The 19,080-nt window shown below is 53.1% G+C and overlaps 1 protein-coding gene across 1 annotated transcript in view; it reads right to left on the reverse strand.

Moving 5' to 3' along the window:
- FANCD2 (FA complementation group D2) overlaps window positions 1–19,080 on the reverse strand; it is a 909,275-nt gene that overhangs the window by 889,134 nt on the left and 1,061 nt on the right. The window lies entirely within an intron of this gene.

The raw sequence follows: 19,080 nt of genomic DNA on the forward strand, positions 1-19,080 counted from the left end.
TTCTCGGTCAAGTTTCCTTCCTCTGTCAAGGTGGATTCGTTGATGGCCAGTATGTCGTCCATGGGTCTGTGGTCTCTGAGGATTCTTCTCCTTCTGACCCTGTTGATCGGAAGGTTGATAGGGCTGTGAAACGCACTTTTGCGGCTGCCAACTTTTCCATTCGGGCGGCTGCCTACTCTTCTTATCTCTCCAGTCCTTGCTAAAGGATTTTCAGTCTCTGTCGGAATTATTGGACCTGGGTGAGGATGTCTCCTCTACCCTGGCGATGATGGAGCAGCAGGTTCGCCTCCTTTCGGATGTGTCTTTTGATTCATTGGGGGCGGCTGCTTCTGCGGCTGGGTCCTCTGTGGCTGCCAGGCGTCAATTATGGCTTCGTTCATGGAAGGCGGATGCTGCGCAGAAGAGTCTCCTGATGAAGATCCCTTTTTCGGGGGTTAAGCTTTTTGGTGCACCTTTGGATGAGATGGTGAAGAAGACGGCGGAGGACCGTAAGCTGCTTGCTCCTGAGCGGCCTGGTCGCTTCCGTTCCTTTGGTTCTCAGAGGGCTTTTGGTCCTTCTAGGAGGGGTCGTGCTGGTCAGCCCTTTCGTGGAAGGGGGCGTGGCCGGGGTGCTCCTTCCTTTGATAAATCCCGGTTCTCCGGTGCTTCTTCCACCTCCACTCCCTCTTTCCAAGTCCTGACTGGATCGCTCCTGGTGTAGGGCCGGTTGGGGGTCGCCTCACTTGCTTCATGGATTCTTGGCGCGAGACTGTGTCCGATCAATGGGTGCTGCAAGTGGTGTCTGAAGGTGTTCGTATTGGATTTTCCCTGACTCCCCCAGACTCTTTCAGGTCCACTCCGTCCCAGAGACGCTTTAAAACGCATGGCTCTTTTGGAGGGTGTGGAGTCCCTTATTCGGAAAGGGGCCGTGGTTCCAGTGCCCGCAGATCAGGTGGGGTTGGGGGTCTATTCCATCCTCTTTCTGGTGACGAAACGCACAGGGGATCTCCGGCCTGTGATGGATCTGCAATGGGTAAATACTTTTGTGCCTCACCAGTCCTTCAAGATGGTCTCCCTTCCGGTGATCCTTCCTCTGCTGTCTTGGGGAGATTTTCTGGCCTCCATAGACTTAAAGGATGCTTATCTGCATGTGCCCATTCACCCGGATTCACAGAGATTTCTCCGTTTCTGCATCCTGGGTCGTCATTATCAGTTCCAGGTATTGCCTTTTGGCCTCTGCTCTTCGCCCAGAATTTTTACTAAGGTTCTGGCTCCTCTTATTGGACATTTACATGGGGAGGGCACTTGTGTTTTTCCTTATCTGGACGACATTTTGATACCTGCTTCTTCTCTTTCTAAGACGGAGTTGCATATCCGGAGGGTGTGCCATGTCCTGGAGCATCACGGTTTCCTTGTGAATGTGCCGAAGTCCTCCCTGGTTCCTGCGCAGGAATTGACTTTCATCGGGGCTCTGTTCAAGACTCATTTGGGGATGGTGTTTCTGCCTCCTCCCCGGATTCTGTCCCTGATATCTGCAGTTCGTGCCCTGTTGTTGGGGCTCTCTCATCCAGTGAGCCTGTGGTTGAGGGTGCAGGGTCTGATGTCGGCGTCTTTAATGACGGTGCCGTGGGCTCGCCTCCACATGTACCCGGTGGTGTCCCACATTTTGTCGCATTGGGACCCCTGTTCCCTCGATATGAGTGTTTTGATTCCTATGTCAGAGGAGGTTCGGGCGGTCCTGAATTGGTGGCTGGTCGAGGATCATCTCTCCATGGGTCGCCCCTTTCTGGTTGTTCCCACCCACGTGGTCCCTATTGATGCCAGCCTACTGGGGTGGGGTGCTACCCTGGGGGATTCGTCGACTCAGGGGGTTTGGCCTCGGTCGGTGTTGTCATGTTCCTCCAACTACAAAGAGCTGAAGGCCGTTTTTCTGGGTCTGTTGGATTTCTCGGATCTTGTTTGTGGTCACCATGTGCAGATCCGGACAGACAATCAGGTGGTAATGTCTTATGTGAACCATCAAGGGGGGTGCAGGGTTCGCTCCCTCAGTTGCCGGGCCCGTCGGATTTGTTCTTGGGCGGAGGTGCATCTGGCGTCCCTGTCTGCCATTTACCTGCCTGGTGCGGAGAACTCTGTGGCGGATTGTCTGAGCCGGGTGTTTCCTTCCATGGGGTCCTTGTCCCTCAAGCGATGGATGTTCAGGAGGTTGCAGGTGATGTTTGGCTGTCCGATTGTGGACCTGTTTGCCTCCCGGGACAATGCCCAGATCCGTTGCTTTTGCACGATTATGCCTTGCCAGGATGCCTGGAGGGTGGACGCCCTTTCGTTCCTTTGGCCGGAGGGTCTATTGTATGCGTTCCCCCTGTTCCCCTGATTCCGGCTGTGTTGCAGAAGATCAAGCGGGAGGGGTCGTTGGTGCTTCTGATTGCTCCTTGTTGGAAGCGTCGCCCTTGGTATCCACTGCTGTTGGAATTGGCTGTGCCTCCGGGGTGGGCCTTACCATTCGTGCCATATCCTCTGCTGGGTCCTCTTCTTCCTCTGCCTGTGTTCCGTTCCATGGGTCTGCGGGCCTGGCTCTTGAGAGGGATTCTCTGATGCGTGAGGGTTGTTCTGTGACTGTGACTGGGGTCATTCAGCAGTCCCGGCGTCCTTCTACGCTTAAATCCTATGCCAAGCACTGGGATAATTTTGCTTCTTGGTGTGTTGGTCGTGAGCTTTCGTTGGATTCTTTGGATCCTGCTCGCATTCTGGATTTCTGAATGATGGATTTGTGTTGGGGTTGGCCATTTCGACTCTTCGGGCTCAATGGGCCGCCATTCGGGCATTTCATGTCCTGCCTTTGGTTTCTATTTCTCCATTGGTTGCTAGACTTTTTAAGTCTCTTTCTTTCCAACGCCCCCGTCCTATCATGGGCCTCCTCCTTGGGACCTTCCTTTGGTTTTGCGTTCCTTGCAGTTGGCTCCTTTCGAACTGTTGGAGTCGGTGGACTTGAAGTTTTTGACTCTCAAGGTGGTGTTTCTTGTGGCGATTGCTTCTGCCAGGCGTATGGGTGAGTTGGGTGCTTTCCTTCGTTCTGCCCCGTTTTTCTTGGTTTTGCCCGACCGTGTGGTCTTACGCCCTCATCCTACCTTTGTTCCTAAAGTGGATTCTTTTTTTCACCGGTGTGCTGAGGTGGTTCTTCCTGTTCTTTGCCCTGATCCTTCCTCGGCTGAGGAGTCCCTTTTGCACCTCTTGGATGTTCGTCGTGCCTTGCTGATTTATTTGTCTCGCACTTCCTCTTTTTGTAAGGTGGACAACTTGTTTGTGAATTTTGGTTTGTCACGTCAGGGCCTCAAACCCTCCCTTTCCACGATCAGTCGTTGGATTAAGGAGGCCATTTTGTTGGCGTATGCTCCTGTTTCTGAGGTTCCCTCCCTTCCTGTTCAGGGTCGTTCCACCCGTTCTGTTGCTGTGTCATGGGCTTCCTTCAAAGGGGTGTCCATGGAGGATGTTTGCAGGGCGGCTACTTGGTCGTCCCCTCATACCTTCATGTCCCATTACCGCCTTCAGGTTGGGGGTAGAGGTTCTGTTTCCTTTGCCTCTTCTGTTCTTTCTGCGGGGGTTCCTTGAGAGGTTGTACTTTTTGTTGCTCTGCCTCTGAATATTAAATATGTTTTTCGCTGCACTGTTGGTGTGGTCTGTTTTCCTTACATGAAGCTGATTGCTTTGGTATCGGCTCATATGTTATTACTGTGGCGAGGAAGACAGGACAAGGAGGTAATGCCCCGGTTACTTACCGGTAATCTTCATTACTCCGAGTCCATGTCTTCCTCGCCACAGTATAGTTTCCCTTCCCTCCCGGCCCTGGTGGTGGCTTCATGTCTGCGGCTTGGTTTTTCAGGTCGTGTTGCTGTCTATGTATCCCTTTATGGGATTGGCTGGAGCCACTGGGGGCCATCTTGGAGGAGGGAGGGGAGACTAGAGCGCTGTTTTTTTTTTAGACTTGGAGTTCTGTGTGGAGCCGGAGGCTCATATGTTATTACTGTGGCGAGGAAGACATGGACTCGGAGTAATGAAAATTACCGGTAAGTAACCGGGGCATTCTTATTAAAATGCATCTCGAGCTCAACAAAGGGGGGACTAAACATATGACATTTATAGAGTGAGCAATAGGCCATTAGTATGGCGGTGCAGCACTTCTCGCAATAGGTATAATTTCCCATTCAAACATTAGAATTGCACCACAGTACTTCCTGCAATGAGTAATGGCCATGGAAGAGGCATGCTGCACAAATATGTAATGTATGTTTGGAGGTCAGAGCCAATGGTCATTGGTCACTTTACTAGTATTGTACAGGCAACATCGTCTGCACTGGTGAAAGGCAAGTAGCAGAGTGCAACAAATTACTATCTCCATACTGGCAGTGAAGAATTGGCTTGGTAGTTTGGTCTGCCCTGTTCCCATGATGCACTGGGCCAGGGACAGACTAATTTGCATATAGCCAGGTTCTGAACTGGGATGGTGCAGTGAGCTAAAAAACGGTGATGGATCAAGCCCTGATCTGTTGACTGGGTAGGAGTGTTCTGATTAACTCAGATACTCTGTCCATCACCACCCCCTTTTTGTAAGTGTTTTTAACAGAAGCGTTTCTACAAGTATTCTACATATCTGAACTCACAAGAAGTCTTTCGTCAGCAGGAACAAAGGACTGAGAATGTATTATTGGACAAGAGAGTGCTGCCATGTAGTACAAGGAATAAAATATCTCCAACATACATTGAAGCAATATTGCATGTGATCTCTGAATTTGGTATTTGTATGAAGGAACTCCTCAGTGACTTGCAATGTGTTTATATTATATGGAAGATTAACACGTATGTAATGAGAAAAAGGAGCAATCCAGTGCTATGCAGATTGGACCCACAACATGGACTTCCACTAAGCCGGTATTTGTAGTTCTATCATCGGAAGCGGATATAAAATGGCACCTTGACTGGTGGCGGTGATATTTACTGGAGAAAAAGGCAGGCCGGATTGGTAGAACACTTGATGAACGAGTCAGACTTAAAATTGATGTTCTACTGAATGGATTTGGCGAGTAATAGGGGGTCGTCAGATTTGGATTGAAGTGTTGAAAATGCAGTGGGTGGTAGAGAGTGTGACTGCGCATGGCTGAGGTGAGTATGGTGTGAGTGAGAAAGTGTAAAGTTAATGTGGTGCAGACCATGAACTACAATGGTCAGAAAAATTGAGTCAGCCTCCAAGCTCGTTTGTCAGTGAAATATTATAGTTGGCTTTTTAATATTTATAGGGGTCCTTAAAAATGCAGTGGCAAACTACAATAATGTATAGATGTTGATTTAGGTTTCCTTTATTGTGAAGTACATTGAAAACTTAAATGTATGTTCCTATAAAAAGTGTTTAAAACAAGGAAGGTTTCCTTCAGTGAATTGTGCGCAGCGCACCCAGGCATATGTACTTGGTTTAACAAATTGGAAGATCACACACATACTGACAGCGTGTGTTTTGCTGCTGCACCAGTATCACAAAAGACGGTATTTGATGAGTCGGATAATATTGCCTAAACAGGAGTGCACTCCCAAACCCATAACTTACTGTCTTATTGGTGAAGCATTTGCCTTCATGTCCGGGGCGGGTGCCCGGCTGGTCACACGCACCTTCAAGTTTAAGGGGTGGGCGATAGGCACTCTGCAAGTTTGGGGGGGGGGGGAGGTTTATATTCCGCCATGCAGGGATGCAGGGGGGGTTGAGTTTTGTACGTTTAGGGGGTGGGTATCCTGTGCAGAGCGTCTCTCCGTCACTAACCACTACCAGAGAGTTACTCAGAGCTCTTTTCTTTGAGCATGATTGGGAGGGTGGGGATGTTTTCTTCAGTTTTGTCTTAGGTTAGACATATTTGACATATGACACTACACTAGTAATGGCAACCACTATTTAAATGTTTTTGGTATCTTTGCCCATGGTGGGGGGGTGAACCACTGGTAATGTTACCCTTAGGGACGTTCATGGAAAGTGTCCCCCGTTGCTGAGCAACCACACAGAAGAAGAGAAGCGTGGCTCAATGGTTAGAACGGCAGACCCTGATGCAGAGGTCTGGCCCGGGACCAGGGTTCAATTCCCGCCTCGGCGGCTCTTGGACTCCATCTCCCCGGACCTGATAATTCTCGCCTCGGTGCCTAGTCTAATCATGGGTCTCACTCTGTGACTCTGGGCAATAGTTGCTTAATCTCCACAACGGCCCCAGCAGCGGTTGGATGCCTGGTTTCACCTTGGGGGTGCCCAGGAGTGGACATCTCACAGGAAAGCCAGGAAGGGTTCCACAGCGGTATGAATACAGTGCTACGAGACCTCTGGGTAGAAGTGCGCTATATAAATACAAACACATTTACATTTACACACTAAGTAAGGATGGGCACGGCAACTAGGCAAGAGCTCACACTGTTGTCATGGAATGTAAATGGGCTAGGGGATAAGATCAACCAGGGCATAGTGCTCCAATTCTTGAAACAGCACTCCCCCGATATAGTCCTTTTGCAGGAGACACACTTGCTTGGAAATGCCTGTAAGCCCATGTCGAGATGGGGGTTTAAACTAGTGGTGCATTCAGTATTTGGATCTGGCTCCCGGGGAGTGGGCAAAATGGTATGGAAATCGATCCCCATGACCTTTGACCTTGTCCATACTGATAACCTTGGTAGATGTGTTGCTATTTCTGGGACCTGGGAGAGGAGTAAATTAAATCTTCTCTTAGTCTATGTGCCACCGGGCTTGCAGACCCAGGCCTTTGCGGACCTTGGGGATCTCCTCTTGGGGTTACCGGAAGGTAGAGTGTTAGTTGGAGGCAACTTCAACTCCATTGTCTCCGATTCTCTTGATCGGTGGCCCCACAGGGCTTTGCCCCCCCCCCAGAGGGCTTTGCCCTCCCCCTCGCGGATCCACAGCTTTCTTGGGGCTTTCTTGGGGCAATGGGTCTGGTGGATGTCTGGAGGAGATTGCATCCGGTTGAGCAACAGTACATGTTCTACTCAGGGGCACACCGTAGTGTGTCCGGAATAGACTAGGTCCTGATGCTAGCTCACCAAATTGACAGCGTCAAAAAGAAATACAACACCTGGCCAGATGAATCTCCAACCATTCACCAATCCTGTGTCGCCTGGAGGTGGGGGGGCCTGCTATAGGCCGTACGGCCCCAATTAACCCCTGGTTTCTTAAGATTCCCCAGATCAGTGAAACGATTTTGGGCAACTCAGATTTCTATTTCAAGGAGAACGAAGGGTCAGTAGAGTCGTTGGTTACTCTCTGGGACGCCTACAAGGTTGTTATACGGGGGTGGCTTAGGCTTAAATTGTGTGACTGCGGAAAGAGAAGCGTGCTATGACATGACCCATTTGGAGGGGGACATCTTGCACTTAGAAGACACTCTTTAGGTGCAGGACTCAGAGAAGGAGGGCCAGAAACTGTGCATTATAATCAAGGAATACACTGACTTAGCCACCGAGGCCCCCAAATCATATCACAGAGCCACGCTCAGTAGAATTTATGATGTGGGAGACAAGGCTGGCAAACTGATGGCTTGGTTGGACCGCAGAGACAAGGCCCACTGCGTTGTGGTTGAGATAGAGACAGACTCTGGCTCCCGCCTCACCTCTCCACAAGATATAGCTGATGCCTTAGGCCAATATTATCAGGCCATTTATACATCCCAAACGCAACATACAGAGGAGGAGGCTTCCTCCTTTCTGCAAGATATATTGTTGCCTTCGCTCACTGTGGAAGAGCGTCTTGAGCTAGATATCACTGTCGCAGAAGTTGAAAAAGCCATCATGACTTACTTGGCAGGAAAGCATCGGACCCTAATGGCCTGCCTATTGAACTGTTTAAACTTACTGCAGGTAAAACAGCCCCCTATCTCACCAAAAACGTTTCTTGAAAGTAGGGATGTGGGTTACTGCCAGCAGATCAGAGGCTTGCCAATATTGTAGTTATCCACAAGGAGGGCAAACCGAGCAACAAGTGCTTCTCTTACAGACCAATCTCTTTGCTCAGCGGCGAAGCGAAAGTCCTGGCAAAGGTCCTCGCCGCTCGTTTGCTAAGGGTCATTACCAGTCAGGATTTATGCCCGCTAGAAACACCTCCCTCAATTTGCGTAGGCTCCATGGTGTATTGTGAGGAGCTGCTACAATACGAGAAGATGCAGTCGTTGTTCTCTCTATGCTGTGGCAGCATATGATACCATTGACTGACCCTACATGTTTGCAGTCCTCCATAAATTGGGTTTGGGCCCAGAATGTATCAGTTGGATTTGGCTCCTCTACCAGCAACCATTAGTCCAACTAGTGGTTAATAACAGGAAATCTTCCACCTTCGGTCTCGGTAGCGGCACCAGGCAGGTATGCCCCTTGTCCCTGCTTCTCTTTGCCCTTACCCTCGAGCCACTGGCAATATGGTTCCATAAAGATCCCATTGTCAGGGATCTCAAATAGACCACCGGATGAGAAGACCATATATTGTTATAAGCGGATGATATCTTGCTCTATCTGGCATCCCTGGCTGCATCCCTAAACAGGGTCCTGAACATATTTTGAGTGTTCGGCAGATACGCTGGCTATACAATAAACTGGACCAAATCAATGCTCTATGTCCTCTGTGGAGAGAGCCCTCCGCTCCCTCAGGGATTTCAGCTAGTGGAAGCGGCTGATGGCTTTAGATACCTGGGGATCTGTGTCTCTAAGGACTCGTCCAAGTTCTACGAGCGCAACCTCCTGCTGCCCCTGGCGTGTCTTAAGTCTGATGTCCTGCATTGGAAATCACTCCCTCTGTCCCTCCAGGGGCATGCAGCCCTATTCAAGATGAAGTCCCTTCCCAGATTCCTATACGCTTTGCATAACACCCTGCACCATGTTGAATCCTCCTACTTCAAAGAAATCGATTGTCTTCTATGAGACTTGTTGTGGGAGAGGAAGCCCCCGTATTGCAACGCACAAGCTCACGTTAGGGTAGTTTGATGGGGGACTTGGACTACCAGATATCAGGAAATATTATTGGGTGTCTCACCTCGCAGCAATCAACCAATGCATGTACAGACCGCAGACTGATGGATGGCTCCTGCCGGGAGGAAGTTTTGAAGGGGCTCTGTAAGTGCGTTTGTTGAAACCAGCTTTGACTGGCCCCACTGGACATGCGGTACAGGTGTGGAAGGCTGCTACCAAAAGCTTAGGATGGGAGGGTAAGAGGGCCATATCACTCATTTATGAAAAACTGATTAACAACATGGCGGATGCCCTGGTCCCAGCTGAGGGCTAATAGGACCACGATGTACCAGGATTGGATGAGGACGAGTGGCTGGCAGTAGTGGCCTCCCGCCCCCCCCCCCCCCCCCCCCCCCCCGAGAGGTGGCCATCTCCTCCAGGCTTCGCTTAGTGCAGCTGAAACTCCCCCACAGGTCCTACCTGTCTGGGCCATTTCTGGTTTGCATGGGATATAGTTCAGATGGTGGCTGTGCAAGGCAATGTGGGCAGGAGGGTACCTTTATTCACACACTTTGGGAATGCACGGTTATCCAGGGATATTGGGAGGCGGTAGTGAGACTTAAGGAAGGGGTGTTGGGGCAGAAGACAGATTGCAATATAAAGCTGGCCATCTTGAATGCCTGAGGCCCCACCGACCTTGGCTCCAAGGAGCGAATATGGGTAACTTTGGGGGTTGATGGTGGCAAAGCGAAATATCGCGAGATTGTGGAAAGCTCAGATCCCGTCGCGTATAGTGGATTGGGGTAAAGATATGGACTGGTTTATGGTCACGGAAAAGACATATACAAAGCCAGGGGGGTGCCCCAACAAATGGACACAGGTTTGGGAAAAATGGAACACACACAGGGGAAGGTTATGTGAACCTCAGAGGACGAGAGAAGATACTGCGAATGAGGTTTGAACATGTTAGAAATTTAACTGCAATTGTTGTCTTGTAATTATATTGCTCTGAGCATCCCCCGTATCATTACTCTATTGCAGATGTATGTGTAAATTGTCTTTATCCTATGTCATACCTTGATTTCAATAAAACAGAATGTATTAGAAAAACATATATTTTTTTTTTTTTTATTCAAATCTGTTTTTATTGTGAACACAGCGATAAGCCTACAACCCCTTTCTGGAGCCGGCCGCGCATAGAAAAGCCAGTAGGTAAAACTAGACAGGGGAGGTGGAGTCATTAACACAGCGCCCTGCCTACAACCCCCGGAGGGGGGGCCGGCCGCGTGGCTTAGGGGAGAGCAGAGCAAGAGGTGGCTATAAACTGGCAATGCGTCGTTGCGTGGGGTAGGCTCGTATGTGAGGAAAAGCAATGGCGTCACATTTTCAAAAGGCCCAACAGGGACCTAACTGCCCCAAAGAGGGGTGGAAGCCAGAGTGGCAAGTAGGAAGGAAGAAAAGTCGGAAAAGGAGCTAGCAGTGTCAAGGTGAAGAGGAGTCAGGGGGGTGTACCCGTGGCCACAAACAGGAAATGTGAAACACAAAGCGGCACTGGGGGAAGCGGTTAAGAGCCTAGTCTACTTGGGTCAGCAGGAATGAGGGCGTCCTCGAACAATTGTAGAGCGCGAAGCCTGGGAGGCATGTGGCGGGCATAGCTGATGGAGCACAGGTGACGCACTAGGGGTTCCCACACTGCCTTGAAGCGCACCCCCCTGGATTGTATCCGCGCCGTGAGTAGTTCCATAGTCAGGACCTGCCAGAGGCGCACGAACCAGGATGCTATCGGCGGCGCCTCTGCTCGCTTCCAGTACAGGGCAATGAGCTGTTTGGCAGCACCTAACATGTGAAGGGTGAGGATCCAGTCGCTGCGCGTGAGGGCTCTAAGTGTGGGGGGTCGAACGCCCAGTAGGAGTGTGCAAACCTCTTCAGGGAGGGGGAAACCCAACACCTTCTTAATGTGGCTGAGGACCTCCTTCCAAAAGACAGCTAAGGTAGGGCAGGACCACCAGATGTGTACGAAGTCACCAGTCGCAGTGCCACACCTCCAGCACAGCGGCGAGGAAGTGGGGAACATTTTGCTGAGTCGCAGGGGGGTGTAGTACCATTGCGTCAGCATCTTGTACGCATTTTCTCTTTGCGGGATGCTGCGGTAGGTTTTGGGGATGTCGTTCCAGAGTCGAGTCCATTGAGAGGGTGTGATGTCAGTGCCTGTCGCCGACTGCCACTGCTTCTGATAGGGGTGCACAGGTGGGGCGGTGGGGTGCTGCAAGATGTTGTAGATCTGGGAGATGAGCCGTTTCAGTCCCCCGAGGGATCGTGCCAATTTCTCAAAGGGGGTATATGCCCTAGTAGCAGCCTGGTACATGTCGTCTCCCGAGGTCCAGTGGCGCAGTTGCGCGTATTGTAAGTGAGCGGTGAGAGGGAGCCTGAATTCCTCCTTGCAGTCTAGCCATGTTTTAGGCGACCCGCCAAGAAAAAGGTCTCCTGCAACTCTGCAGTCGCCTTGCGTCCAGCTCTCAAAAGCTCGGGTCCGGGCAGCTGGGGGGAAGTGCGGGTTACCTGCAATGGGAGTGTGTGGAGAGGGAAACGTGGTGAGACCCTTGGTCACTGCCACCCCGTCCCATACTTCAAGAACCGTCCTCGTGGGGACCGCAAGATATGCACTTCTGGAACGTGCCACCCGCGGTAACCAAGGCAGGTCCCAGATGGTGCGCCCCGTGACCGATCGGTCCATGTGGAACCAGTGTTTGTCGCTTTCGCGTGCACCCCATTCGATCACGAACCGGAGGTGTGCCGCCCAATAGTAGTGGAGGAGATTCGGGCAGGCAAGGCCGCCTCTGTCTCTCGGTTCCATCAGGACTTTCTGCGAGAACCGGGGTCTTTTGCCCCCCCATATGAAGGACGTGTGGTCGCGTTGGAGGTTTCTGATGCAGTGAACCGGGATCGGGGTGGGGAGGCACTGGAAAACATACAGAATGCGGGGGAGGATGGACATCTTGACCGCGTTGAGCCGCCCCAGCCAGGAAATCATCAAGGGTTTCCATTTTCGCAGGTCAGCCAGAACTTCCTTGCGGCAAGAGGCCCAATTCCTCGAGGACCACGAGTCAAGATGGGGCGTGAGGTCCAGGCCCAGGTATTGAATATGGCTGTCCGCCCAGCGATAGGGCGTGACCCCCTGCAGAAAAGAGATCTCCTCGTCGGGGATGGTGAGATTAAGCGCCCAAGACTTGGTGTGGTTGATTTTAAGGCCGGACGCCTGCTCAAACAGGGAAAGGGCTTTCTGCACCGCTGGGAAGGAGACCCGAGGGTTCGTAAGAGTAAGAATCAGGTCATCAGCGAAGAGCGCCACCTTATTAGTGCGCCCTCCGTGGGAGATACCATGAATGTCAGGGGTACGCCTAATCAGCTCCGCCAGCGGCTCAACCGCAAGGGCGAACAGGAGCGGCGACAGCGGGCATCCCTGCCTCGTGCCCCTGTGGACCGAAAGCGGCGATGTCAATTGGCCATTGACCCGAATTCGGGCTTGCGGTCCTAGGTAGGGGGCCATGCACCTGGATATCATGATAGGGCCAAGACCTAGTTTCTTGAGGACCGCCCGCAGGAAGATCCAATCGATCCGGTCGAAGGCTTTTTCTGCGTCCAGCGAGAGGAGGCAAGCCGGGATTTTCCAATGGTGCACCTTTCCCACCAAGTGCGCCAGCCTGCGGACGTTGTCGGCTCCCTGGCGGTCCCGAATAAATCCCACCTGGTCCGGATTCACCAGGCCCGGCATGTGTGGGTCAAGTCGTTTGGCCAAAACCTTGGTGTAAATCTTGAGATCAGTATTAAGGAGGGCGATGGGGCGGTAGGAGGCACACAGGTCCGGGTCCTTCCCAGGCTTGGGGATCAGGGTTATTTCCGCCAGGCCCATGTCGGGGGAGGGGCCGACGGTGTCAGAAAAGGAGCTGTATAGTCGCAACAGATGCGGGCGGAGCTGGGTCAAGAACAGGCGATAGAAGGCCAACGGCAGGCCGTCCGGCCCCGGAGTTTTCCCCACGGGGAGATCTTTAACAGCCTCCGTTATTTCCTCCTCCTGTAAGGGGCTCTCCAGCGAGGCCGCACATGCCGGGGACAGGGTAGACCCCCCGTAGTCTGCGAGGACTGCCTCCCGGGCCTCCGGAGAGGTGGGCTCCTCGGCATATAGGGAGGAGTAGTAAGCAACAAAGGCGGCCTGCTTGGTCTTCTCAGTTGTGGCGCAAGTGCCGTCCTGCTGCTTGACATTGGCGATGTGGGCCCTAGCGGTACGTGCCCGCAGCCTGCCGGCCAGTAGTCGGCCAACCTTGTCCCCTCCCTCGTAATACCGTTGCTTGAGCGCTAGCAGGGAGTGCTCCGCCTTGTTGGTACGCAGGGTGCGGAGTTGCCCCCGTAGGTTAGCGAGAGTTCTCTTTGACGCCCGCGAGGGGGAGGCCCGGTCCCGGGCCTCCGCACGTTTGATCTCGCTAGCCAGGTCGGTTTCCAACTTGGACGCTTCCTTCCTCCGTGCCGCCGCCAGGGAGGTGATGTGGCCCCGAATGGTGGCCTTGAAGGCGTCCCAGACCGTGTGAAACGGCAGATCAGGGGTGTCGTTAACGGCGAAATACGAGTCTATGGCGTCACGGATGCTGGCGACGTCGTCCGGGTCCCGAAGGATCCTCGGAGGGAGCGTCCATCGGCGTTCACGAGTGGCGTGGGCCAGGGGGTCCTGTAGCAAGAGCGCCACGTGAGCGTGGTCCGACAGGGAGATGTCGGAGATAGCTGCAGCTAAAGAGTCTCGGGCCACCTCAAGGGAGGTGAAAAGGTAGTCGATTCGGGAGTACGTCCTATGGGAATGCGAGTAGAAGGAATAGTCCCGGGCTCCCGGGTTGTGGTAGCGCCACACATCCACAAGCCCCAGGTCCCTAAGCTGTGTTCTAAGAGTAGAAGACATTGCTCCCGCTCCATTAAAGGAGGCTCCCGCCCGATCTAGCTCGGGGTCCCAAACAAGATTGAAGTCGCCGCCCAGGATCACATTATTGTCGCCCGATGGGAACTGTTCCCGCAGGAGTGTCTGGAGGTATTTGTCCTGCAACTGGTTGGGAGCATACACACATCCAAGAGTGAACTGCACACGGCCCATCTGTATCGTGGCTCGGAGGAAGCGCCCATCAGCACTTTTGAAAGGTTTCACGGATCCCCGCCTAATGCCAGCCCTGCAGAGGATTGCCACCCCCGCTGTCTTGGTGTCAGAGGATGCCCAGAACTGTGTAGGGTATCTAGGGTGGGCCATGCGTTTGGTGTCTCCCCTGAGAAGGTGCGTCTCCTGGAGGAGGATAATGTCAGGGGCGTGGTGTAGGAGGTAGCGCCATACCTGCTGCCGCTTGTTGGGGGAGTTGAGCCCTTTGACGTTGAGGGAGAGGACCTTCAAGGGTGTAGGGATGTTCGCCGTCATAGCACTAAGGGGGAGTGGAGTCGCGCAGAACCCAGTGTAGCAGACCCTCCCGCAGACAATACAGCGGCAGCCACTTCTCGCCTCCAGCGCGTCAGCCCCCGCAGAACCCACCCCTCCACCCCACCGCAGGCGCGAGGAGAACGTGAGAGGAAAGGGCAGTATAAGAGCGAAGTAGGAAGAGGAAGGTAAGAAAAGAGAAAAAAGGCGCAAAGAAGAGATTGAACCAAAACAGGCCAACAGGGCCAGTATACAGTGTCCCAGGTACCGGACATCCTCTACCCGAGGGTTTGGATGAAGCCAGGAATGTCACTTCCTACAGGACAAAGGGAGGGAGCAGAGATCCGGGCAAGTGAAGTAGAATCAAATCGTCTCAGAGCCCATCCACCCCGCTGCCTAGAGGTAGTCCGGGGGTGTGTCAGGCTGCGGGGCCACGCGGTCCGTTCAGGCGCCAGTGGGGCGCTGGGGCTCCGCGGTGAAGTCCGTGACCTGAAGGAGGCAAAGGGCGTCGTCCTTTCCACGAACAATGGGAGTAGGCCACCATGGAGCAGGAAGACACGCTGAAGTGCCTAGTGGGCGAGCGTGTGTACAGGGTAGCTGGAGTCACAGTGGCAACGTTCAGTGGTCATCTGGAGTCGAGGGGCGATCCCCACCCTCAGATCCAGAAGCGGTGGGCTGGGAGGCCCGCCCCTCGCGGTCGCCCTCGAGGGAGCGGATGTGGGCAATGATGTCTTGCTTGGTCTGCGAGGTAGAGAGCGCGTCCACCGGAGGGGACCGCCGACGTCTGCGCACAGTGGACCATTCAGAGCGTGGAGGGGCCTTCTCCGAGTGGGGAGGACGTGTCGGACTGTGATCTGGTGACTCCGGCATGTCTAGCAGTCGTGCCGCCTCTCGGTAGGACCTGAGTGACCTGCGCTTGCCCTCCCACCTGAAGATGAGTGCAAAGGGATGTCCCCACTGGTAAGAAATGTTGAGGGTCCGGAGCTTCTCTGTGATCGGGCGGAAGACTCGCCGTCTGTGGAGTGTGGTGGGGGCCAGGTCCTGGAAGATCTGGATTTTGTGGCCTTCGTACCGCAGGTCCGGGTTATCCCTAGCCGCCTTCAAGATGGCCTCCTTCTCGGTGAAGTAGTGGAGCCTGGTGACGATGTCGGGCAGGAGACCCGCTTTTCCTCCCGCTCCGAAGACACGGTGTGCGCGGTCTAGGCGCGGCGGGGGGGCTTCCTCTTCGCCCCACACCGCTTGCAAGAGTAGGGCCACATAGGCCATGGTATTAGTCCCCTCTTCTCCGAGTGGCACACCCCGTATGCGGAGGTTGTTGCGGCGTCCCCTGTTTTCCAAGTCTTCCTGTTTGATCTGGAGCTGGATATGCTGTTCCTCGAGGGTCGCCACTCTCTGCCAGATGTGCTCTAGGTCCTCAGTGCGGGAGTCGACCGTTCTTTCCAGGCCGTCGACGCGGTCGCCAAGGTCGGTGACTTCCTTGCGCATTTCTGTGACGCAGGTGTGGACCTCCGTCCTGAGGGACCCAATCTCAGTCTTCAGATCAGCCATAAAGGAGGTCATGAAGGCCTGCGTCACCGGTGGAGAGTCGGTTGACGGTGGGGGCTTCCCCCCTGACGATGATGAGGGCCCTCCGGAGGGCAATGGTGAGCCCGCCTTACCCCACATAGAGGCTACTGACGCCCCTCTGGTCGTCGTGGGTGTGGGGTCCAGCTTATTCCCCCTGCCGCGGGTCATGGTCCACTTGGGCCGCACTCAAATAGAAGAAGTCCAGGCCGTGGAGGGGCCGCCGGAGCTAGGGTGGGTAGCGCACCCGAGCAGATAAGGCAGCGCGGAGGCAGGGGAGGCGGCGGATAGGTGAGGACTGTAGGTGGGCCACAGCAGGCCGGGCCTGGGGTCCGCAGGCGGAGGGCCTCTCGCAGTCCCGTGGTGTGGCTCAGTCCCCCGGTCAGGGCCTCCTCCCAGCGTAGCGTCCAGCCGGTCCCACCACAGCAGGCAAGGAGTGTCCAGGAGGGTCCCGGCCTCCCAGCAGCGAGGAGCCCAGTGTCAGGGGGTAACAGGCGGCAAAGGCCCCTGGGGTCCCCGTGTGCTCACGGCAGGGTCACCCAGTCCGAGGTCCGCCAGGCATGGTAGGGCCGGGTCTCGGCGGCGAGGCGGCCAGGGGTCGTGTTCTGCAGGGCTGGGGTCCACCAAGGCTCAGGGTTCGCCAATACACAGCGGCTCAATAGCGCACCAGGCCGCAGTCTACGTGTCCAGGGCGGCTGGAGGCGCTCAGGCTGGGATTGTCGGTGTGTGGGGGCCGGCCCTCCGCCAAAGGGGGGAAGTGGCGGGAAGACCAACCGCCGGGCCCCGCAAGCGCCGGGCCCCTCCGGGAGATGGCAGGCGGGGGGGGGGGGGGGGGCAGCGCGCTGCAGCTCACCGTCTGGGCCCAGCGACGGGCGATGGAGTCCCGACCAGGGCTCGCGTGCACGGGGGCCGCCGGCAATCCCGCAGATCCGGGCCTGGTTTTCCCGCCGAGGCCGGGGACTCAGGTAGATGCGGCGTCCGGGCCGCCGCTGTGCCTCTCGCTGGTGGCAGTCCGGCTCCAGCAGCTCCGGCTCCAGCAGCTCCGGCGCGGCTCCGCCGGCGACAGGCTGGGTCCGCTGGTCCCACACAGCCGCAGGTGAGGCCAGGGGTGCTCCGGTGTCTCCTCCGGGCCGCAGTGCCGGTTCTCTCCCCAGGAGCTCGTCCCGACTCTCCAGCAGCGGACCCAGGGCAAGATGGCGGCCAGCGGCCGTTGGCGGGGGATCCCGAAGGCTGGCGGTGCGGCCGCCGGAACTTTCACAACCGCGTCTCGTCGCCGAGGAGGGGCACCAGCAGGATCAGTGATGTGTAGGGGTCCCCAGGGGTGAGTACCCCCCGAAAACTACGCTGAAGCAAGCTAAATAGAGCAGCGGGGCGACGGAGCTCAAGTGAGACACGTCTGCTCACATCGCTGTCTCAGCCACGGCCCGAAAAACATTTTTTAAACATGGTGTACTAATTACAGAGAATTAAAACTGCATACAAGTGTCTGTGCCCCAATTCTTTCCCAGGAGTGTGGAATTTCCACCACCTGACACCCTAGACAAATTGTTTGGTATCAAAGGCAACTAGTTTTAATATTTATTTTATCTTTCTGCCTTCCAGTTTACAAGACTGCAGTATGGATGTTTGAAAATGTTTGCATGCCACTAAAGGCAAGATTTGAATCCATATGTACAAGTTATTCAAACTTGTATGTATTATTATGAATACTAAAGCTATTACTATTAAAGTGAGCTCTCGCAAGAATTGCTGTGAGCTCGGCTAGCATTACCGAGAGTGGTTCCAGTATAAAACTGTACACCTCTGCAAAATGTAAGTTTGAAGTCATTTATAATGCTCCCTAAGTGCTGCCTGATTATAAGTGCTACCTGATTCTATTCATGTACATGCTGAAGCATGAAAGTAATATTGAGGATCGTTTGCATTCAAATCAAAATATACACACATAATGCATTTTGAAATAAACGTTTTCCTAAAGTACTGTGCAACTTTAAGTACCACTGCGAGGAATCATTTAGTAGTACAATGAGTTTGATTAAAGTCAATATACATTTTTTTTATTTACAATGGAGAATTGTTCAAAAACACATATGGACAACATAAACATAAATCAGGAGCCTAATTTTGAAAAGAAGTCACAAAAGTGCACCTAAGGGATAGGCCCCTGCGATTAAGCAAATTTACAACTTTCAGGAATTCACAAGCGGTACTCCTAAGTAAACTTTTGCAACAAAATAATCCACATGAGTAAATATATGTGTATATTCGCCAATCTGAAAATCTGCTAAACGACAATAAATTCACTTTCTCTCCACCCCATTTTTTCTCAGTCTGGGGGAGTGTTTTATTCCAGACCTTGTCAAAACTAAGGGCATGAATTGGATCTCGGCTGATGGGTTACTTCATCACAACAGTGACAGATATCCAGTCTGTCAAAATATAAATTCAATAGGATAGAATGAGATTAAAATGTCGGCGATGGGATATCTTATCAGTTACCATTGTGACGAAGTAACCCGCCTGCCGCGATCTAAATCAGGCCCAAAATGTTCACCCTTTTTCAACATAGGAAGAGATTGGAGAGGAGTTGATGATTATCATCAGGCACTACTTCCATACTCTGTATGTAGATTTGCCAAAGGGAGGCAAAATCACAGCCTGGCTAGATTCTAACTTCTGAGTTAATGAGTTCTGGTATAATCAAAGAGACTATTATCAGCCCTCCGATATGAGAACACTGCCATAATTTGCACCTCACTGCATGGCACCAAAAGTGACAAGTATTTTTTTCTTTTACAGGACACGCAGTTTTCTGAAGAAGCTTGTCCCACAGACAAGTAGAATATTTGATATATGTCTGCACCCGTGATTTCAGCAAAAAGGACAAAGCAACTGCAGAAAGAGTGCTCTCCACAGTATTACACAGTGTTTCCATTTACCGATTGTTTAGCCCCATTACTGGGAGTTACACATAGCACTGGGGTTGATTTTAAATGGGACTTTCATCACCTTAATCACTGCGGTCATGTGTTTTTTAGTTTGTGGAAAACCTAGACTATGCTGCATAGTACGAACCTAGGACTTGACCAAACCCTACCCTTAGAAATAAGTATTCGGTCTATAAT

The sequence above is a fragment of the Lissotriton helveticus genome, chromosome 9 (genome assembly GCF_964261635.1).
Source record: "Lissotriton helveticus chromosome 9, aLisHel1.1, whole genome shotgun sequence".
In the NCBI taxonomy this organism is placed as follows: domain Eukaryota; kingdom Metazoa; phylum Chordata; class Amphibia; order Caudata; family Salamandridae; genus Lissotriton; species Lissotriton helveticus.